The following is a 24349-nucleotide window of genomic DNA, read 5'->3' on the forward strand; positions in this document are numbered from 1 at the left end:
TTGCCATCAGGAAAAAGTCGTGTTTCTTCACAATGAAGAGGCGTATCGGCGAGAATTCAAAGATTTGTTGTTTGGTGAAAGTGAAATCCACATACACGAGCGACAGAGACGTGAAGAAGCTGGCATGTAGCGTAGGCAGGGGGGTTGGCGAGCGAAGCGAGCAGGGGGCAAAGCCCCCTAGTATGTATATATATATATATATATATATATATATATATATATCCTCTTTAATAAAATCCCTGTGTGCGTCCAGGTGTCCGTGTGTGTGTGTCTTCTGGTGAAGTGCGCATGCGCGGGGTACAGTGCGATGCGCGATATTACTGTCAGAGAAAATTACAGGCGTTTTACGGAAATACAAACCAGTATTACTGCGAGAGGAAATTAAAGGTACACAATACAGTGACGCATATTACAGCCACATACAAGCCAGTATTACTGTCAGAGAAAATTAAAGGCATATTACAGACGCGCACGCCTGTATTACCGCCAGAGAAAATTAAAGGTATATTACGGACGTACAAGCCAGCAGACGTACAAGACAGTATTACTGTCACAGAAAATTAAAGACACACAATACACGGCGGCAGCCCACGAACAAAGGTCAGCTCAGCAAGTAAAGAAAGGCAGAAAGACAAAGAAAAATATGACCAACAAACAGAATGAGGTCAAGGTCCCCTGCCATTTAATATAGACTGTTCCTACTAATGTTTATGCACTACTGTTCTAGCGCAGTTATTGTAACAGGCTTAATGACTAGTATATATATAAAAGTCAAAGTATGTGTGTATGCATATACAGTATGTTCCATCATCACTTCTGAATGGCTGGAGTGATTTTCATGAAACTTGGTACACGTTTCTCATTGGTCGACTAAAAATACTGTAGGGTGAAATCAACCCTAACCCACCCCCTTCTGGGTAGGGTGGGGGTGATCTTGCAGTCTTGTATGCATGTTAACATCCAGTTGACACTCAGAACGACCACCAGAGGGCACTCTGGAGGTGACTGCCAGCATTCTTTATGCCTAAGCGCCACCACCGTGCCCGCCTGGTGCTTTTGAAATTAAATCGAGTTTTGAGCGTCAACTGGATGATAACAAGACAACCCATTAGTGAGTATTCATTGTTTGTTAATTTATTTTTAATTTTAACGTTGTTTTTTTTTATTATAGTTTTCTCAAACAATTAAAAAAAAATGTTGGGTATTTCAGCTAGTAAATAAATAAATGCCTCCAGATATCAGGGTAAAAATAAGCTAAATGTTTCGTTTGGTTATCACTGACGCTCGGTCAGGTCCTCAGGAGCTCCATCTGGCAGGTACATCTTGCCAAAAAAAAATGACACCTCCTTCCGGAAGGCCCGAGCTTTTATGGTGAGTGAACAGGAAGGGGTGGAGTCAGTTGCCCTCACTGGGCAGTTTCTCAGCACTGTGAAGAGAGAGAGAGAGAAGGAGATGACTATGCTAGTGATGGCGCCCCCTCTCGTCCCGGAGTGTTATCACATACCTCCACAGGCCTGTAAGGACATCCTCTGAGACGCTAACACTGAAGTCAACTTGCATACGCAGATGTAAAGAAACACAACACTACCTGTATCTTCAGTACAGGCTGTGCACACCTTATGGAACATCCACTCGTCCTTTTAGAAGGGGCTGCTCATGGATTCCTCAACCAGGGACTAACACCCAAGTCTTTCACGTGCTGCTTATTCAAAGTCCTGCATGAAGGCAACACGGCCCTCCTTAGAAATCCTGGCTTTGATTTCTCTCCTGTTCTTACAGTTTCTGCATTTTCAGATGGCTTGTTCTGCTCGGCGCATATAAAGACTTCAGTCTACAGTGTGATGTTTGACAGTTCTGATATAAATTTGTCATGTGCTTTCTTGCTGCCATCAGAGACACAAGGCACTTAGGAGAACTGCGGTGACCTTTTCTACAAATGACATTATGTGGCTTCAGATCAGCAGTGATTATGCAGCCATAATAAGCCTAGGGCTCTGCCAGGGGGTCATTTGTCTTTTCTGAAAAGCTAACAACAAAAAAGCAGGGCTGGTTAGTTGCTGGATGATTATTTGTGCTATACGGGTTACAGTAATCGGTTTAAATGTGCTTTCATGTTTCATTTAAACTGCACATTGCTTTACTATTAACAGTAACCAATAGAATGTGCTGAAGGTACGTCTTTAATTTTTAAAAAAGGGTGAGGTTTTTTTTTATTTAAATAAACAATTCACTGAAAATAGTAGGCTATATATAACAAGTAAATAAAAATAACTAATCACCTGCTCAACAAGATAATAAATAATAATATATAAATGTAAAGAATTACTTAGCACTTTTCTCACTACTCAAGGAGCTTCAGCATAGACAGTGGGTGCCACTTCAAGCACCAGCAATGTGTGGCACCCACCTGGATGATGTGACGGCAGCCATTTTTTGCATCGGTAAACTCGCCTCACATGAGCTGTCAGGTGGTGAAGTGGTGGCAGAGATAGTTAGCCACTTAGAGACAGGGGATGATTAGGGGGCCGGAATGCCTAGGCCTTGGTGGACAATTGTCTTCAATGACCGCAGAGAGTCAAGTCCTCGGTTTTACATCTCAGGACGGTGCCACTTTTACTGCACTGGGGCATTGGGATTGGGGTACGCATCCCCTGCTGGCCTCACCAACACGTCTCCCAGCTGCAAGCCAAGTTTTTCCTAAATGGTGTCCCATCCAAGTACTGGATAAGTGGATGACGACGCTCCAGTTAAGACTGTTGTGACCATCACAGTGTAGCGGTGCTACACAATTAACGTCGTCATAAATGTATTGTGCCGAGTCGCATCTCTCGTAGTGTTGTCCTGTTTACATGGTCTTTGTGTGTCTGTGTAAATATTGTCCCCTGGAAACAAAGGGGGACAGATAACAGCGTGGAACCGTGGCCCCTCATGATAGTTCGTCCTGTCAATCTTATCATTTGCATCCGGGTCAGTACTATTTCAAACTTAAGGAGAGAGGAGACCGGTTTTTGTTTCCACACCGACAACGATTCGAATCACCAACACATTCTCCTGCTTGCTGCATTCAACGGCAGACTGGACAATTTCACCAATACAACGGAAAAAACCCCGGGATTTCTGGGTCACACCGAGGATCAAGAACGGTGAGACTGTTTTTGTCACTTGGGAGAGGAGCAAGCCATCATTGTTTTCCATATTTAATCTCCGTGAGACACTTCTACAACTGAACCAGGGTCACTACCGTTACTCATCCTCCATTTAAGCTTTGGACTTTCATGGGCGTTTTGTGTTCCCTGTGTGTCATTTTGTTTCGTGTCCAGTGTGGGGGGGTCAAGTGAAGGCTTGTGTTGTGTATATATATATATTGTGATATATGGCTGGCAGCTTATCCCAGCCAATACCCCCAAGCCGCCAGATGGAGCCCTCCCTGCAACATGGAGGTGCCCTGAATTCCAGCAGGTCATCATGGACCTTGGAGTTTTAATTCACAGCCCTGCTGGATACCGTGGGGGCCGCCAGGGGATGCTGCAGGGAAGAACTGGGAGTGGTACTTTCCCTATAGCCTGGAAGTACTTCCCAGTCACGGGAACGGAAGAAATGATGTACTTCCGGGCTGAAGAAAAGAAGAGTTTTGATCTGACCTGTGCTAGGAAGTCACATGGACTGAGGGACAGAAGCACTTCCGGGTCAAGGAGTATAAAAGGACTGTGGGAGATCCCAGCAGGGAGCCGAGTTGGAAGGAAGGGTGACTGAGCTGCTGGGAGTGGAGGATTGTGATTATTGTTATTATTATTGTATTGATTTATAGAGTATTGTGGTGGTGGAGGTGCTTTGTGCACATTATAGAAATATTAAATTCTCCATCGCTTATTTACATATATATTTATTTCTCCCTTTCTTTTGCTTATTGTTGTCTTATTAAAAGCCCTAAGCAATTCTGCTTTAGCTAAGCTCTCCTTCTCAGGGGTGGGGTTTGATTTGTCTTCAATTTTGTTTGGTTATAAATTGATCCATTTGTATGGAATGATTACAATAAAAATTAATAAAAAAAAAAAAAAGAAATATTAAATTAATTTCTTGGACTTTTATCTGGTACCTGAGGGTTCAAGGGGTCGATAGCGCCCCCTATCTGTCACAGTATATATTTATATATATTTTTTTTTTTTTTCAGTTACACCTTTTATTATTATTTTATTCTGCCGGGCACTTTTGGGGTGTAATGAGGGAGCTTTGATAGGAATGAATTATGGATTGTTTTGCTGTCTTGTTTCCTGTCACTATTAATATATACCCCCATTATTATTATTTTACCAACTGTTTGCCTTATGATTATTTAACCGTCGACTGAGCATGTTAATTTGGAAGAAGTACGGCTTGTCGGGTCTAACGGTCCTCATTTTGCCAGGCTACGGGTCTTAGTGGTGTAGCGGCCGTTGTGGACGATTGGGTCGGCCCTTTACAACACATGTCCAAGTAGTGGCTCAGCACGGCCACTCTCAGCCTGTTATGATCGACTGCTAACAGCTCTGATTCACTACTATCCTCGCGGGCTCGTGATCTTCATTTAGCCCCGCTTATCCCCAGTACACTAAAGTTTTCATCTTGCAATACGTGCTATTTTTGTATTAAATGGTCACCTCCTGGGTTGAATTTTCTGGGCTGGCCAATTCTGCGCAGATTTTGCTCCACTGCCTTCTCCTCTCAGCTGGCAAAATGATTTTAAAAATGTGAGATTTTTCTTCCAGGAACCCTAACTACCAGTTCTCCCAACTCACAAACGTTACCTTGGTCCCTGTAAATGTTTTCTCATGGGTGGGAATGAAGGCAGAGCTGGAAATTGCAGAGTTAAAGACACTACGATTTTCGCACTCGGAGGAATGAAGGTAGACAGGATTAGGAATGAGGATGTTAGAGAGGCAATACGGGTACAGCAGTTTGGTGACCAAGTGACAGAGGCCAGATTGAGATGGTTTGGGCATGTGCGGAGGAGAGACATCGGGAAAAGAATGTGGAGTATAGATCAGCCAGGTGAGAGGAAAATGGGGAGGCCACAGAGGAGGGTTATGGATGTGGGGAGGGAGACCATGAAGGCAGAAATGGAGACGGATGATCTGCTGTGGCGACCCCTAAATGGGAGCAGCTGAAAGAAGAAGGAGAATTTAGAGTAATGTAGAGACAGATTAACTGGACTGACACAAGGCTCACAAAGTCATGATTACTGGCTCTCGTCAATCAGCTTAGCGTTTGTTTTTATCTGAACACACAAAAGAAAAAAAAAAGTGCCTACGGGCATCACTGAACCGTCGACCTCGTGCTTGGCATTCTGGCTCCTAGAGGAGCACACGTCTCACAAGCATGTCTGTCTAGGACGACAGAAGGAGCACAGGTCTCATCTTTTACTCTGTTTTGAATCGAAGTCCTTGAAAACGTAAGCGAAACGAAAACGTGTCTATCATACTTTTCCCACAATCCTGTCTTTTGTAATAAAAAGGCAGAAACTTCAATGTACATATTTTTTCCCAACATTGATAACTGTTCCGGGAGCCCAAAAGCTCATGCACTAGTGTGCCACCTTACAAACAGATGGTGCGTGTGGGACCAGAGAACGAACAACCTGCAAGTCATAAAGGGCAAGGCCTGCTGAGACCTGCCAGCTCCTTAATGAAAGGTAAAGATGGCGTTCTAATCCCGAGGTCCTCCATGAAAAGTACAAGTCATGCTTCACAAATGATCACATCAGAGTTGGAAGACTTGAGCATCTCTGTTTGCCGTGTGAATCCAAAGAAAACACATCCATAAAAATATCATTTTATACACATTGCCAGAATCCCCTCTTCAGGATTAAAAAACGATAATGGTGTGAACGCAGCACAGGTTTATGTTGACCACCAAGGGGCACTTTTGATTTTTATTGATACTCTCGTGTGAAAAAGTAAGTGCATCCCATGGAAATGGTTGACTGTCTCAACAGGTAAACATGAGATCTTCATGAAAAGGGGCCTCCAGATAAAGACGACGGCACATCATCTCATTGTCGTCATCTAAATGGACCGAAATGCAGATTTGTCACATGGAAAAACAAGTCCACCTTTCCATGTATCACCACTTCCGATTCACCAAATTAGAAATTAGCTGTTCCATGTAAGGTGCCAATGATCAGAACCTACTTACGGCAGTCTGCAGGTGGACCTGACTGTCTTATTTAAAGAGCGGATTTCGAGGGTCTGCTGTTCTCTTTGATATCGACCTGTCTGGTGTCATCGTGCCAAGATCTAAAGAGCTCTCTAAGGCTATCAGATAAAAGATTGAGTCTGGCAAGTGATGTCATAAGATCTCCAAATTAGCTGAAGTTAATCATTCCACTGTACAGAAAAGCAACTATAAGTGGTGTTGATTACAAACAACTGCTAGTTTGTACAGCCCATAAAATTCAGCCCAAGAGCCAACCACTTAATACTAAAAAACATCTCCAAGAACCCAAAATTTCATTGTGGGACCTGCAGGTAACTCTTGGTGGCGTCAAAGTGCAAGCATCTATAATCAGAAGGAGACCACCATGTGAGGTGTGCCAGGAAAAAGTCTTTGGTGTCCAAAAAGAACATCAGGGCAAGAGGACAGTTTGCCATCAAATATCAAGGCAAAGACCGGACCTTCTGGAACAATGTGCTCTGGACAGATGGATCAAAGATAAAGAGTTATTTGGCCACAGTAACAATAGACACGTTTGACAGCATTTTAGGAGAAGAACCTCACGCCAACTTGTCAAGCATGTTCTGGTTCGGGGGTTGCTTTGCTGCCTCAGGGTCTGGGCAGATTGTAGTCACAGAGTCAACTAGGAATTCTGCATCACCTCAAAGTGTGCTTGAGGAGAATGTGACGCCATCTGCCCAGAAGTTTGAACATCACATCTCTTCACATAAATGATTGAAGCATTCTAGCGAATCCACCAAATAATGGCTCAAAAAAGGAAGAAATGGAGGATTATGGTCTAGCCCAGTCAAAGCCTTGACTTGAATCCCATTGAAATGTTTGAAACGGGCAGGACATGCAAGAAAACCCACAGACACCTCACAATTGAAGGAATTTTGCATGGAGCTGTGGTCAAAGGTGTCACAAAGTCAACGTCACAGACTGCAAAACGCCTATAAGAAGTCATCTCTGCTAATAAGGGCAATACAAGCATTCAAGGCCAAAGAAGGACTTACATTTTCCCTCAGCAGACCCTTATATTTATTAATAACTAGCCGGCCCCCGTGGCTCCACCTGCGTAGTAATGAAACAGGACAGTGAGGAGGGCCCTGCCCGGCCCCCCACTCCTGATTTCACGCCTCCCACTCCCTTTGGCCCGCAGCCTCTATCTCGGATTAGCGTGAATATATCACTCCTGCAAGCGAACTGTGATTCTTAGACCGATGAGAAAAGTCACAAAATCAACTGGAATGTTCAAGCAAATTCTAGAAAAAAAAAACGAACTAAATCTGTTAAGTAGTTCTCTCATTCGCTAGCTGAGCAGAGGTAAGGAATGCCGGGGTTCCGGGGCGTGAGGAGGAGGAGGAGAAGGAGGAGGAGGAGGGTCCCACCGCCCTCCCCTAGGCCTGCCTCCCATCTCTTGGATTCGTGCAAACAAATCAGTACCACAAGCGAACTCTGATAATTAGGGCAATGAGAGAAGTCGCAAAATCAACCGGAATATTCAAGCAAATTCTAGAAAAAAACCCGAACTAAATCTGTTAACTAGTTCTCTCATTCGCCAGCTGAGCGGAGTTAAGGAATGCCTGAGTCCTGGGCGTGAGTGAGGAGGGCCCCACCCACCTCCCCTAGGCCCGCCTCCCATCTCTTGGATTCGTGCAAACAAATCAGTACCACAAGCGAACTATGAAATCAACAAGCAAATTCTAGAAAAAAACCCGATCTAAATCCGTGAAGTAGTTCTCTTGTGAAAAGCGGACAGACACACAGTCGTTGGATTTTATAAATATAGAGAGACAGGATTGAATAAATGATTGAGAACCTTGTGGTTTACTTCAAGAAGACCACCTTTATCTGTAGGCCCCGTTTGCAGGAAGTTCTACTGTTTGCCTGTTTAAAGAAGTTGAAACGGTAACAGGCAAGCAGCTTCTACAGGTTGTATTTACTTTTTCACAGCAGGAAGGTATGGTGCTTATTAATTCTGTCGTTATCTTGTGTTAAGTGTCATGCCTGGCACTTGCTTACGCATTCCTGTTATTTTCCTTCCCGTTTTTGAGGTCGCTGACACCCGTCTGAAACAGTTGTGACTTTAAATGACATTTTTTGTTAAACGACCATCAGCTGGCCAGTTAATAAGCAGTCATCCATCAACAGCATTTCACAATTCACACAGACACCACAATGTTTTCGTTTTCTTTGCTTTATTTTTTATCATTTATTCATTTATTATTTTCAGGCCTACAATAGCCCAGCACATCATCCAGAGTTATTTCCTGCTAACAGTGTTGCCCCCCCGTGACCCTGAATTTATGCTTTTAAACATTTTAGCATCACATAAAGCTGAGGTCCTTGCAGCAACATCTTATATTTTTTATTTGGTCTGACGCCATCCGTCGTAAGGGTGAATGTGCCACATCCCCGTGTTCATGCATATGGCGGCACCCACCCTGGGCCGAGACAGCCACATGATCAGAGAAAGTCTGCACTGCGTTTTGATAAAAGAAAGACCTCATCTTCCTGACAAGAGAAAATGAGCTGCTCTTGCAATTTCTTTTCAAGGGTTATTTATTTTTAAACTTTGGTTTCTGTCCAACGTTTATCTTGTCTTCAGGCTGATCAACTTCTTTTCATTCGGTTCCTGATGTTTTACTCCCCAGTGTTCTGACCTCACCTCTGTCCAGACAGCTCTTCCTGTTTTTGCCCTAAAATACTTCCGTCTCACTCCACACTGGCTTTAGGGAAAGACGGAAACGACAGACTGTAACTCCGGGCATGCTGACGTTAGGATAACCGAGCATTTGTTCTGAAACTGTTCAGTTGTGACACGCCATCTGTTGGAATGACAGATGCAATGTGTTTTATTACTAAAATGTTTGTGAGGCAGGTGGAGCAGTGGTAAGGAGACCAGGGTACACATCCCAGGTCCTTCCTGCGTGGAGTTTGAATGGTAACCACATGTCCCCACAGTCAAAGGCACGCAGGTTAGGTGAACTGGTGAGATACCACAACTATGCTGACACACAACTGGATTTATCAATAGCGCCTGATGACCCTGACTTTCTTGGTTCACTGACCCCAATGTCTTCCTTGTGTTTCTGAATGGATGAGTAGTAGTTTTCTCAAACTAAATAAGGAGAAATCAGAAATCTTAGTGATTGGCAAAAATGGATATACAGTCATATGAAAAAGTTTGGGAGCCCCTCTTAATTCTTTGGATTTTTGTTTCTCATTGGCTGAGCTTTCAAAGTAGCAACTTCCTTTTAATATATGACATGCCTTATGGAAACAGTAGGATTTCAGCAGTGACATTAAGTTTATTGGATTAACAGTAGTACTAGGGTGTTGTACCGTGTTAGCCATTATGAATGTAGAGAAAAGCCAAGCAAAATGACACCTTTTATTGGCTAACTAAAAAGATTACAATATGCAAGCTTTCGAGGCAACTCAGGCCCCTTCTTCAGGCATAAGATGTAATCATTAACAGAAAATATGCAATATGCATCATAACAAAATTAGATAGGTGCATAAATGTGGGCACCAGAACAGAGATATGACATCAATACTTAGTTGAGCCTCCTTTTGTCCTCTAGATGCTGTCCTCCTATAGCCTGTGATGAGTGTCTGATTCTGGATGGAGGTCTTGTTGACCATTCTTCATACAAAATCTCTCCAGTTCAGTTCAATTTGACGGACAGCCTGCTTCAAATCATCCCATAGATTTTCAATGATATTCAAGTCAGGGGACTGTGACGGCCATTCCACAACATTCTACTTCTCCCTCTGCATGAATGCCTTTGTAGATTTCCAACTGTTTTGGGTCATTGTCTTGTTGAAATATCCAACCCCTGCATAACTTCAACTTCGTGACTGATACTTGAACATTATCCTGAAGAATTTGTTGATACTGAGTTGAATTCATCCGACCCTCAACTTTAACAAGGGCCCCAGTCCCTGAACTAGCCACACAGCCCACAGCATGATGGAAGCTCCACCAAATTTGACAGTAGGTAGCAGGTGTTTTTCTTGGAATGCGGTGTTCTTCTTCCGCCATGCAAAGCACTTTTTGTTCTGACCAAATAACTCAATTTTTGTCTCATCAGTCCAAAGCACTTTGTTCCAACATGAATCTGGCTTGTCTAAATGAGCATTGGCATACAAGTGAACCTGTTTGTGGTGGGAATGCAGAAAGGGCTTCTCTCTCATCACCCTGCCATACAGATGTTCTTTGTGCAAATTGCGCTGAATTGTAGGACGATGTACAGATACACCATCTGCAGCAAGATGTTCTTGCAGGTCTTTGGAGGTGATCTGTGGGTTGTCTGTCACCATTCTCACAATCCTGCTCATATGCCACTCCTGGATTTTTCTTGGCCTGCCAGACCTGCTGGGTTTAACAGCAACTGTGCCTGTGGCCTTCTATTTCCTGATTCCATTCCTTACAGTTACAGAAACTGACAGTTTAAACTCTGAGATGGCTTTTTGTAGCCTTCCCCTAAACCAGGAGACTCAACAATCTTTGTTTTCAGATCTTTGGAGAGTTGCTTTGAGGATCCCATGCTGTCACTCTTCAGAGGAGAGTCAAAGGGAAGGAAGCACAACTTGTGATTGACCACCTTAAATCCCTTTATATCTCATGAGTGGACACACCTGTCTATGAAGTTCAAGGCGTAACGAGCTCATCAACCAATTAGCATTGAGCAGTGACAGGCATTCAAATCAGCACAATGACAAGGGGACCCACATTTGTGCACAGCCAGTGTTTCACATTTGACTTAATTTCATACAAATAAATTCTGCTTCACTAAAAATCTTTGTTTGGAAAACACTGCAGTACTCAGATGTTCCTAGGAAATGAAAGACAGACCACTGTTATCTTTATTGTTGAAAGGAGAGTCCATTATTATGCAGGCTGAGAGGGGATCCCAAACTTTTTCATATGACTGTAATGAGGGTATTAGAAATAAACTTGATCCACTAGGGTTGAAAGTTAAGACGGAGGTAAAGAATTTGGGGGTAATTATTGAGGAGAGGGAGAGAGAGGAGGTTAGGAGCACATACTGATACAGCGCATTGCCGCACCCACCACATGACAAACCAACTCAGGATCCCAGATTAGGACCCGAGTGAAGCCATGCGACAGGTGACACCTCAGCACCACATTAGTTCAGAGGGAATGGAACCAGGTGAGGTTTTTTTATGATGGATGGAGTGCCAATTCTTCCACCAACCCCCAGGTTTTTCGGCCTACATGCAGCACATGATGCAAATTTTTTTGTGAATTTCCCCTTGGGATTAATAAAGTATCTATCTATCTATCTATCTATCTATCTATCTATCTATCTATCTATCTATCTATCTATCTATCTATCTATCTATCTATCTAAATTAACGTCATACCCAGGATGGAGCAATTGCAGGTTAAGGGTCTTGCTCAAGGGCCCAATGAAGTAAAGTCATTTTGGCATTTACGAAATTCAAACCGGCAACCTTCCAATTGCCAGTGCAGATCCTCAGCCTCAGAGCCACCACTCCATCCAATTACTGACTCTGACCTAAATTTGAACTCACATATCAATCAGATTACTAGGACCGCATTTTTTCACTTTAAGAAATATAGCAAAAGTTAGACCCCTTATAACTTTGCAAGATGCTGAAAAAGTAGTTCACGCTTTTGTTTAAAGTCGACTCGATTACTGTAACGCAATCCTTTCAGGACCACCCAAAAAAAACATCAATCGACTACAATGAGTGCAGAATGCAACCGGCCAGAATCTTAACTAGGAAAAGAAAATTTGAACACATCACACTGTGGCAATGCGGGTTCGCTCCATGCTCCCGTCTGACTTCTGGGAGCTCTTGAACCCGACACCGTCAGTCATGTCACCGATGAGCTAGGCAGTGAGGCACAACAATGAAGGAAGGGGATGGTGCAAAATGTGCAAAGTGCTTTTACAGTAATCCCTCCTCCATCGTGGGGGTTGCGTTCCAGAGCCACCTGCGAAATAAGAAAATCCGCGAAGTAGAAACCATATGTTTATATGGTTATTTTTATATTGTCATGCTTGGGTCACAGATTTGCTCAGAAACACAGGAGGTTGTAGAGAGACAGGAACGTTATTCAAACACTGCAAACAAACATTTGTCTCTTTTTCAAAAGTTTAAACTGTGCTCCATGACAAGACAGAGATGACAGTTCAGTCTCACAATTAAAAGAATGCAAACATATCTTCCTCTTCAAAGAAGTGCGTGTCAGGAGCAGTGACTGTCACAGAGATAGAGAAAAGCAAACAAATCAATAGGGCTGTTTGGCTTTTAAGTATGCGAAGCACCGCAGCACAAAGCTGTTGAAGGCGGCAGCTCACACCCCCTCCGTCAGGAGCAGAGAGAGAGAGAGACAGAGTTTGTTTTTCAATCAAAAATCAATACGTGCCCTTCAAGCTTTTAAGTATGCGAAGCACCGTGCAGCATGTTGTTTCAGGAAGCAGCTGCACAAAAGATAGCAACGTGAAGATAATCTTTCAGCATTTTTAGACGAGCGTCCGTATCGTCTAGGTGTGCGAACAGCCCCTCTGCTCAATCCCCCTACGTCAGGATCAGAGAAAGTCAGCGCAAGAAAAACAGAAAAGTAAGTTGGGTAGCTTCTCAGCCATCTGCCAATAGCGTTCCTTGTATGAAATCAACTGGGCAAACCAACTGAGGAAACATGTACCAGAAATTAAAAGACCCATTGTCCGCAGAAACCCGCGAAGCAGCGAAAAATCCGCGATATATATTTAAATATGCTTACATATAAAATCCGAGATGGAGTGAAGCCGCGAAAGGCGAAGCGCGATATAGCGAGGGATTACTGTATTAAAATCAGCAAAATCAAACGTGTTCAAATAAATAGTGCAGTCAGTCAAATAAATGATCCAATAAAAGCTGGGGAAAAACGTGGAGGTTAAAAATCCAATAAATAAATCCTTTTAAAACACAAGGTTAAAACAATGGCTGGAAGCTGTTCTTTAAAACATAAAGCCCGGTGTATTCTTCTACTGGTGACTCCCCTCCAGGCTATGCATCAGGGGAGCCACCCTACCTGTAGCTGACCTTCTTCACTTGACTGGTCTAGAAGCTTTTCGGTCCCTGGCTCCATTCAGCTCTCACTAGACAGAGACTTGGGGTCCCCAGCAACCAGGATGCTCACACTGGGGCTTCCACTTCCCAAGTCCCTGACTCCCGCTGCCTTCACTGCGGCGAGGCAACCTTCTCCCGGTCACTCCTGCTCCTAACAAATGCTCAGCAGGTATGACCACTACCATCGGCCCCGGGTGTTGGCCAAACACCTGCTAGGGCTCGTCTCTCCCAGCTGCCTGCTTACATCTGCGAGACTGCGCTCGCTCGCTCGCTCTCACCGGCTTTCTCCATCCTGCTTCATGCTGCCTTCCTCGCCCTTAACCTCCGTTCACGTTCTTTTCTTGTCTCTTTTCCCCTCTGTTTCATTTTTCCTTTTCTCTTCCTAGCTGTCTCGCGCTTCTATTTATTACGGGGACGTGGATCAGATGTGGCAATTAGCAGCTATTACGGATGCAGACGACTCCTCACCTGTGCATTTAAGTGGGGACTGTCTGCATCACGCATCACCCGGGAACTTCTCTGGCCACACATATCACGCCCCCTCGCTAAGCCGCGAGTGTGCCAATTATTTAAAATGTGGCCTTTTTGACGTGAGCTGTGGACCTGCTACACCAAACACACCAGTCTGAGCGTCACTACACTGGTTACCTGTGCCATTTAGAATTGACTGATGTTTTACAGAGCCTTCAATAATCTGCTCCATCCTATATCTCAGAATGCTCTTCACCATACGCTCCAAATCGTAACCTTAGATTTTCAAATGAGGGTCTGCTTATTATTAAATGAAGTGGTGAGGCGACCTTCTGCTGTTATGCACCTCAAATCTGGAATACGAGTTTACCGATAGAAATTCGCCAGGCTAATACGGTGGAGCACTTTAAAAAACTGTTACAAACCTGTTAGTTTAACATGGCTTTCTCAGAGCTTCATTTTAGTGTAACTCTGATATGATATTCTGTATATGCATTGAATTATGTTTTTATTTTATGTCTCCAAAATCCGTACTAACCCATTCTTTCTCTGCTTTTCTGTGATGGCCATCTGCAAAACCTGATCAGGGCACCGTGCAGTCCTTACATTGATGGATTGAAGGTCCAACATGACCCTCATCATCGTCTAATTCTTCCACGTGAAGCCTGAAAACCACGAGGACTGATTGAGATCATTGATGTTAGAATATGGTAGATGGTAGAATGCCTAGAGGGGGCCAGGCGGTCTCATGGCCTTGGAACTCCTGAAGATTTTGTTTTTTGTTTTTTCTGTCCTCCCCGGCCGTAGGACCTTACTTTCATCTTTGTTAATTAGCATTCCCAAATGTTTATATTTTTTCTTTCTTCAACTTGTAAAGCACTTTGAGCTCCATCATTTGTATGAAAACGTGCTCTAGGAATAAATGTTGTTGTTGACACAAAACTGGCCCCGATGTATGTTTGGTGTGTGTTTGCCAAGTCCAGGGTTTGTTCCTGCCTTGTGCCCTATGCCACCTGGGATTGGCACCAGCCGCACCATCTGACACTTGCCCTTCCCTTGAGGTGGATGCTCAGTACGTCTTCTTATTTTACCCTCCACTGATTTTACACTCCGCCTCTGGAAAATCGTAAAAAAACTGCATTCTGCCTCTGCCACCCAAGTCTTCACTGGCGTGTCTTTCATTTACTTTCAGTGCCGTCTTTTCCCTGACGCACGTCCTTGGCAGCCAACACAGCACCATTTACATTCTGGAAACCTTGTAATTAATAAATAATCCTTATCATTTTGCTAAATTGCTTGCCCTACTACCGCGCTATCAAATGAACACGTCTTCTTTCGACACTCCTGAATATGCTGACAAAAAAGGGGCATCTCATTAAACTACAGACCATGAATTAAAAATGCAAATGGATCTTCAGCATTGTGCGCTGTTGAAAAATACAGCTGCGCCTTCCTTTGACAATTGCCTTTTTTTCCCTTTCTGGCTTCAGTCTCAACATCTTATTAAAGTGATGGTTGTGCCACTTGAAGCAGTTAATAAACTGATTTTTTTGTTTAATTTTATTTCGCCTTGCTAAATTGTTTGAATTTCTCTGTAAAATGATCCACACAACTCATAAAAGTGATGTGCTGCAATGCTACAGAAACTTAAGCCAGGACATGTTAATGAACAAATACAAAACCCTGCAGTGGAAAACGGGGAATCGGCCAAGGCGCTGCTATTAGCCTGGAAGAAAAAAAATAATACATGAAGACAAAAAATCATTTGCGGGACAAGGTGCAGCATACAAGTGCGACACTATCGTTACACTGATGACGAACGTCGAGTGTTCTTCCTCTACATTTTACATTTTGGTGCTTACTGTACATACAGCAGTGTTTCCCAACGGAATTTCGTTTTATTCGTATTTGCCGTTCTGCTACATGCCTCAGTCGAGTAAAGGAGTCGGATCGGCACACTTTCATAGCCATATTCGATATAGTGCTTGCTGTAACGTTCGATCATTAATGCAGCGTGTCAGCAGATGCACAAAATCCTTCTATGTGTCATGTGTCAGTCAGGGTGTGTCCCTTGGCTTCGATTTATTTTCTTTTTCTGAGTCGACTTCTTTGTATTACAGTTCTAGCCGTCCACCATGACTCCGCCCGCGTAGAAGTGAAACAGGACAGTGAGGAAGACTCCGCCCAGCTCCCCACTCAGTCATCTCTGCTATAATGGGGGCAATACCAGGAGGACTTACATTTTCCCTCAGCAGACCCTTATATTTATTAATAACTAGCCGTAGTAGTGAAACAGGACAGTGAGGAAGACTCCGCCCAGCTCCCCACTCCTGATGTCACGCTTCCACCTCCCCTCGGTACACAGCCTCTGTCTCTCAGATTAGCACAATTAAATCACTCCTGCAAGTGAGCCATGATTCTTGGTGTGATGAGAGAAATCGCAAAATCAACCAGAATGTTCAAACAAATTCTAAAAAAATATGCAATCTAAATCCGTTAAGTAGTTCTCTCATTCGCTAGCTAAGCGGAGGTAAGGTTTTATTTCAAATAAAACATCAGGAAAAAGATTGTTTTCTTTTTAGTTATACATTTTAATTTGTAAACTTAAGTGTATGACAACTTTTTAGTGAAATTACTGTGAAGCGGTGGGTATCAGTGAGAGTCTACACAAGTCAAGAGAGAGACGCACAAACAGATTACAATTTTACTTATATAGTGTAACCACGATGCCATCACACAATAGACACAATGTCACCCAACACAGTCCCAGTTACAAATAAAGGATCTGTATGGCACCACATACCTCTCCAAGGACCACAAGTACACAAGTCATTGCTCTTTCTCTCCTTCCCTTCTCCTATCGAGTGTCACTGGCCGCCTCCCGACTCCGACTCCCCCAAGGAGATACAGCAGCGTCCTTTTAAACCAGACCTGGGAATGCTTCTGGTGTTGCAGCAGTGGTCATCCGTGTAATTTAGATTTTAAGTTTAATGTCACTGTGCTCTGTACAAAAATCCACTCACATGTACAGGCCAGGCCAAAGTTAGCACACAGGGGCTCTCAGTATTTGGAACTGCTAGGCAAGCATTTGAAGAGAGAAAGGTACAACTACGAAAATGGGCATTGTACTATTTCTGTATGTTAGAGATGAAATTGAATCCTCTGCTGCCCTTGTTTGGAACCTAAGTAAGGGCCTGCATGTGGAGAAGACAGTATAAAAGACTTGGACAGCAGCCAAATACTTTGAAGCTGACGGGCGGATGGGTGATATTGTCACCCGTCCTGAAAAGCTATCCAGTGCAGCGACGAAAGATGGCAGACTGTACAGATCAAGATCCCACTTTGACAAAAGTATTGTCTTGCTATAGGCTTCACGTCTGTAATGTTGCGTAAATCGTCAGTAAAGAAAGCTAAGTTATTTTCTCTTATGTGATTTTTACCGCTGTATCACTATGGGAGGGATATCGCCTTTTAATATCATATGTATATAGTTTTCGGTTACTTAAAACGCCACGATTACAAAAGAACTTATTCCAACTAGGGAGCTATATCGTCCCCTAAAGGAACAATCCGGAGCACTGCTGGGTCGTACAGAAACTCTTGTGGCATTCAAGGACTCCAACAGGGCCACTCTTCAGCACTTTGATTCCCCTTGAACCTTGCGGGAGTCCCAACTGGGACCAGCCTGGAGGAATACTGCCACCCATCGTGTGGAGGAATTCACTGCCTCTGGCAGACGTGTTTGCCAAGTTCATTCCATTATCTTTTTACCCTGGCTGGTACAAGGCACGCTAACAATCCTGGCCGGGTTGCAGCTCCTTCCACAATGTCTTTCCATTATGGCCTCCCAGCCTGGTAAGGAATCGCTCTCTGTCCCAATCAGTATGCCAGTCCATTCACCCTGACACCTGCAATAGACTTAAATAAGCAACCACCTCCAATGAACTGACTGAGTTTTGTTGTTACCTTAAAGCGTTTACTGCATGAGACAATCTTCACGTGTCAGCATTGTCAAGTCTGGGCTCAAACGGCGCCATTCCCTTCAGAGACAGCTGCACCTTTGATATCACAGCACGTCAGTGGCGGGTGAATGTGTTCAAATTTTAGCTTTATTTTTTGATTTGGGATCACACGATTACATCTCCTTTCTATTTCCAATGAGCTGCCAAGTAAATCAAAGGGTCAATCAATCAATGACTCAGCATATACAAGATGACAGTCACTTCAGTTTAAGGGGCCGTCACAGATGGCGAGTGTAACTCATTTGAAGCTGCCCAAAATGTTGTACTGCGTCTTGCCCCAAGATGACATGATTATAAAATGCACTGCTTTTCGGCTGCTCCTGTTACGGGTCACCACAGTGGATCATCTTCTTCCATATCTTCCTGTCCTCGTCATTGTCTACCTCACAGATGGCACAGTGGTAGTGCTGCTGCTTTGCAGTAAGGAGATTGTGGGTTCGCTTCCCGGGTCCTCCCTGTGTGGTGAGCGCTTTGAGTAGTGAGAAAAATGCTATACAGATGTAAAAAATTATTATTATTATTATTATTATCTTGTTCTGTCACACCCGTCACCTGCATGTCCTCTCTCAGCACATCCATTAACCTTCTCTTAGGCCTTCCTCTTTTCCTTTTTCCTGGCAGCTCTATCCTTAGTACCCTTCTCCCAATATACCCAGCGTCTCTCCTCTGCACATGTCCAAACCAACACAATGTCACCTCTCTGACTTTGTCTCCCTACCGTCCCACCTGAGCTGACCCTCTAATGTCCTCATCCTGTCCATCCTCGTCACACCCAATGCAAATCTTAGCATCTTTAACTCTGCCACCTCCATCTCTGTCTCCTGTGCCACCGTCTCCAGCCCATATAACATAGCTGGTCTCACTACTGTCTTGTAGACCGTCCCTTTCACTCTTGCTGATACCCGTCTGTCACAAATCACTCCTGTCACTCTTCTCCACCCATTCCACCCTGCCTGCACTCTCTTCTTCACCTCTCCTCCACACTCCCCATTACTCTGTACTGTTGATCCCAAGTATTTAAACTCCTCCACCTTCACCATCTCTACTCCTTGCATCCTCACCATTCCACTGACCTCCCTCTCATTCACACACATGTATTCTGTCTTGGTGGTCCTACTGACCTTCATTCCTCTCCTCTCTAGAGCAGATTTCCACCTCTCCAGGGTCTCCTCACCCTGCCCCAACTGTCGCTACAGGTCACAATGTCCACAGAGTGGCAACTAAAGAGAGAAAATAACTAAATAATCAACAGCGCTACTTCCTAATAACCACACAACAAGTACAGAGCACAGCAACTCATACACGGTGAAACTGTAATACAATTATTGTTGTAACTTTCGTTTCTTATATAAACCCCACACTGCAGCCTTACACCCCCCCCCACACACACACACTGAGGGATCACAAAATAAGACACTCCACTGAAAAAATACAAATACAGTCATGGCCAAAATTATCAGCACCCCTGGAATTTTCCCAGAAAATGCACCATTTCTCCCAGAAAATGATTGCAATTACAAATGTTTTGGTATCCACATGTTTATTTCCTTTATGTGCATTGGAACAACACAAAAAAACAGAGAAAAAAAGCCAAATCTGACGTCATGTCACACAGAACTCCAAAAATGGGTCGGACAAAATTATTGGCACCCTTTCGAAATTGTGGGTAAATCGTTTTATTTCAAGCATATGATGCTCGTTTGAACTCACCTGTGGCAAGAAACAGGTGCTAACAATATAGCAATCACACCTGAAGCCAGTTAAAATGGAGAAAGGTTGACTCAACCTTTCTGTTGTGTGTCCGAGTGTGCCACACTAAGCATGGAGAACAGAAAGAAGAGCAGAGAATTGTCTGAGGACTTGAGAACAAAAATTGTGGAAAAATATCAACAATCTCAAGGCTACAAGTCCATCTCCAGAGATCTTCATGTTCCTTTGTCCACTGTGTGCAACATAATCAAGATGTTCACAACACATGGCACTGTAGCTAATCTCCCTGGACGTGGACGGAAGAGAAAAATTGATAAAAGACTGCAACGAAGGATAGTCCGAATGGTGGATAAACAACCCCAATCAACTTCAAAACATATTCAAGCTGTTCTGCAGACTCTGGGTGCAACAGTGTCAGCTCGAACTATCTGTCAACATCTGAACGAAATGAAACGCTATGGCAGGAGAGCCAGGAGGACCCCACTGCTGACACAGAAACATAAAACAGCCAGACTGGAGTTTGCCAAAATGTACTTGAGGAAGCCAAAATCCTTCTGGGCGAACGTCTTGTGGACAGATGACACCAAGGTAGAGCTTTTTGGTAAAGCTCATCATTCTACTGTTTACAGAAAACGGAATGAGGCCTACGAAGAAAAGAACACAGTAGCTAGAGTCAAACATGGTGGAGGTTCTAAGATGTTTTGGGGATGTTTTGCTGCCTCTGGCACTGGATGCCTTGACTGTGTGCAAGGCATCATGAAATCTGAAGACTACCAAAACATATTGGGGCACAGTGTCAGAAAGCTGGGTCTGCGTCAGAGGTCACGGGTGTTCCAGCAGGGCAATGACCCCAAACATACCTCTAAAAGCACCCAGAAATGGTTGAAGACAAAGCGCTGGAGAGTTCTGAAGTGGCCAGGAATGAGTCCAGATCTAAATCCGATTGAACACTTATGGAGAGATCTCAAAATTGCTGTTGGGAGAAGGCGCCCTTCAAATCTGAGAAACCTTGAGCAGTTTGCAAAAGAAGAGTGGTCGGAAATTCCAGTTGAGAGGTGTAACAAGCTTGTTGATGGTTAGAGGAAGCGCTTGATTTCAGTTATTTTTTCCAAAGGGTGTGCAACCAAATATTAAGTTGAGGGTGCCAATAATTTTGTCCAGTCCGGTTTTTGAGTTTTGTGTGACATGATGTCAGATTTGGCTTTTTTTCTCTGTTTTTTTGTGTTGTTCCAATGCATATAAAGGAAATAAACATGTGGATACCAAAACATTTGTAATTGCAACAATTTTCTGGGAGAACCGGTGCATTTTCAAGGAAAATTCCAGGGGTGCCAATAATTTCGGCCATGACTGTATACAAACAACAGTTATAGTAACTGAAAGGAAAAGCTCACTGAAAGTCCGATGTTCAATATTGTAAAGGTTACGTTGAGCCACACCTTGACAGAGGGAACTTCCTGATACAGGCTTGTCAGGCCCTCTCCTAAGTAAAACATGAAGTGGGAAAAATCCTTTAGGCCTTTTCATCGACTATGTTTGAATGGATGGAGAGTGATGTCTTTCCCGACTGGGAGGCCATAACACAAGTAGAGTTGCTGTCTGGTCAGGATGGCTCTAGGCTCCTATCCCATTTGGGATGATCATATCATGGACGGACTGGGGAAGACTGGTTATCGAGGACAGTTTATACCCCAGGGCAAAATGCACCAGTGCTACTCTGGTAAGGTCCCATTTCAGACTCCTGCAGGGTTCCATAGGACCTTTAGTTCAGAAGGACAACCCTGTCAGGGTCCCTGGCTGGTCTCCCTACCCTGGGGAGCTTCTGCCATGCTTTGTCATGATATTGAAAGTACTTGCGAGTCCAACATAAGAGAAGCCATCTCATGTCACCTCCTTCAGGTGAGTCACAGGGCAAAGCCCACCTGGAGGAGTTTAAGGACAGGAATGTGTAGAACTGTGCTTGTGTTACTTGGCCAATGTCCACCTGTCGAGGTACTGTTATTACATAAATGTCATTTACCTGAACCTGGGACTGCGTTTGGAAAAGCTGGCTGTGTCTGGTGTTTGGGGCTCTGGGGCGCCCCCATGTGATCACAACAGCTTGTTACTGAAAATGTAAGCTGACATAAATGTGTTTCAAAATAAATTATTGTGGTAACTGTATTAAAAAAACAAGTATTGATAAAATATGTCGTAAACACTGTATGAGTGCAAAACACATTCCAGAGCTTATTGCATTTATTAACTTTATTACCCACTGTGATGGAAGGCAGGGATGGATGGGCTGGGGTGGGTGGTCTTCCCTTTCTCGGTCAGGTGGGCATCATAGCAGAAGAACAGAGGGAGACTAGTGGGGCAGTGTGGTCCCCCAGTACCCCCCAGTCTGGGCAGCTCACTACAGCAGAAATCTTCATTGTACCAGAAGGTGCTAGAGGACAATGTGAGACCATCTGTCAGAAGACTGTGAAGCTCAAATGAAGGTGGACCTTGTATCATGGCAATGACCCTAAACATACTAGTGAATCCAACATGGCTAAGAAGAAGAAATGGAGGGTCCTGGAATGGCCAAGTCAAACCCACATCTGAATCCCTTCAAGATGCCGTGGCCGAGAATATAAAGAAACCCCTCAAACATCGAACAGGAACAATGGCTGTCTTTTTACTTCCTGCTTGAATGGCTGGCCGAGCTGGTGCGGGTCCCAAGTGGATTTATGGGGAACGTGTAATGTTTTATATCCTTTTATGAAAAATGAGAATGTCAGCATGAAGCATGAAGCTGAGGCCATTCGGCTGCCTATGTTGTGTGCCGACAGCTCCCACGTTGACGTCACCACACGGACGGCTCTGGCAAGGTGGTGTACCTTGGATCAGGTTCTTTAATTACATTGTTAAATACCCTGCTTTCGACAAAAGACATTTTTGTTTGCCTTTGTGCTTCACTCCGGTCATGTGCTCATGTCATAGAATACACAATACAAGGCCATATTTTGTAATGGCAGTGTTTTGTATTGTGACATTCGATACAATGAAATCTTGTCTCAGGCCTGAGATCTACACGGGAGCCACTGCTAAACACAACACCAGCATACGACGAAATCCACAAATGTTGACAGAGAGGAAAAAAACAATCCTTCACAATGACGTCACAGACGGACCAGTGAACACAGGAGGCCTCTGGCCACAGCGATGGTGGCTAAAGCATCAGTCACTGTACTGAAGTGGATAAATATCTATTCATGGATAAATCAAATAAGGGTCAAAAATCTGGAGTTCCATCTTCAAGTATGTTCCTTTTATCTAATAATAATGTTTAGAGCAGGGGTTTTTAACCGGGGGTACCCATGGGGGTATGGGAACCAAATGCTGGGGGTATGGGACTCGATCTTTGGGTACTGGTATTTATTTTATTTAATGTATTAATTTATACTCGGGTAGTACGTGAATGCAACGCAATAGAATCTTCGAGAACATTCGACATTTCCTGCAAATGTTTGTATTTAATTTTACACGTGTGTATTTACTACAACTTAAATTTTAAATATGAATTTATCCATTCATCCATCCATTTTCCAACCCGCTGAATCCGGGGGTCTGCTGGAGCCAATCCCAGCCAACAAAGGGCACAAGGCAGGAACCAATCCCGGGCAGGGTGTCAACCCACCGCAGGACACACACAAACACACCCACACACCAAGCACACACTAGGGCCAATTTAGAATCGCCAATCCACCTAACCAGCATGTCTTTGGACTGTGGGAGGAAACCGGAGCGCCCGGAGGAAACCCACGCAGACACGGGGAGAACATGCAAACTCCACACAGGGAGGACCCGGGAAGCGAACCCAGGTCCCCAGGTCTCCCAACTGCGAGGCAGCAGCGCTACCCACTGCGCCACCGTGCCGAATATGAATTTAATATGTTTTAATTTTAATATTTAAATTCAATAAATGTATGTTTACTGAACAAGCGTGTATTTACTCGTTTATTGGCAATATACGTATCTTGAAGTTTCTAGAAGCACGTTTTCCATTGTATATAAAGGTGGCGACTATGCGCCGCCATTCATTCTGGCAACTAATATAAGGAATGTTGATGATTATTTCGACAGTCAAGTAAAGGGGGTATGGGACCATATTGGACAACCCATTGGAGGTCTGGAGTCATCAAAAGGTTAAGAACCCCTGGTTTAGAGGAAGATGCAGAGTGCAGGGAGTACAACTGCTGCCCCACTAATCTAGCATGCTGGCTTCAGAGCTGGGGCTGGCGTGTGGAGTTTGTATGTCCTCCTCATGTTTGTCTGGGTTTTACTTTGTGTACTCTATCGCTCCTCACACATCCCCAAAGCCAAGCAAGCTCCATTAACTGCTGACGCTATATTCTGCATAATCGTTCATAGAAAACGCACTGCTGTTTTCATCTGCCATAAGCATACACTTTTAAAGTTTTTCTTTATGCTGCACAGGCAAGGTTACCTCTCATTGCGATACGCCTGCTTTATCTGCTGCTGTCACGTATGCACAGGCTCGATTGAGGTATGTGATAACCCGCCAAGGCGAGAGGAGGCGCTGTCGTTAACATTCTCATCTCCTTCTCTCTCCACAGCTCAAGAGAAACTGCCCAGTGAGGGTACTAAGCTCCGTCCGCCCCTTTCCCGTGTACATGCTATAAAGAAGCCCGGCTGCCCAGAAGGAGTCGTCATTCTCTCCCGAGAGCGAACCGTCCAACAGAACTCCCAAGAGAATGACCCTTGCCTTACTCTCAAAGCTGAGAGATTATTTTGTGCTTTGTGCTCGAGTACCTTAAGACGGATTTTGAGTAGGACTTGCAGTAATTAAAGGGGAT

At 44.0% G+C, this 24349-nt stretch overlaps 1 protein-coding gene across 30 annotated transcripts in view; it reads right to left on the reverse strand.

Annotated features, from left to right (window-relative positions):
* Window positions 1-24349, reverse strand: part of clasp1a (cytoplasmic linker associated protein 1a) — a 991009-nt gene that overhangs the window by 939302 nt on the left and 27358 nt on the right. The window lies entirely within an intron of this gene.

This window comes from Erpetoichthys calabaricus, chromosome 8, assembly GCF_900747795.2.
Source record: "Erpetoichthys calabaricus chromosome 8, fErpCal1.3, whole genome shotgun sequence".
Lineage (NCBI taxonomy): Eukaryota > Metazoa > Chordata > Cladistia > Polypteriformes > Polypteridae > Erpetoichthys > Erpetoichthys calabaricus.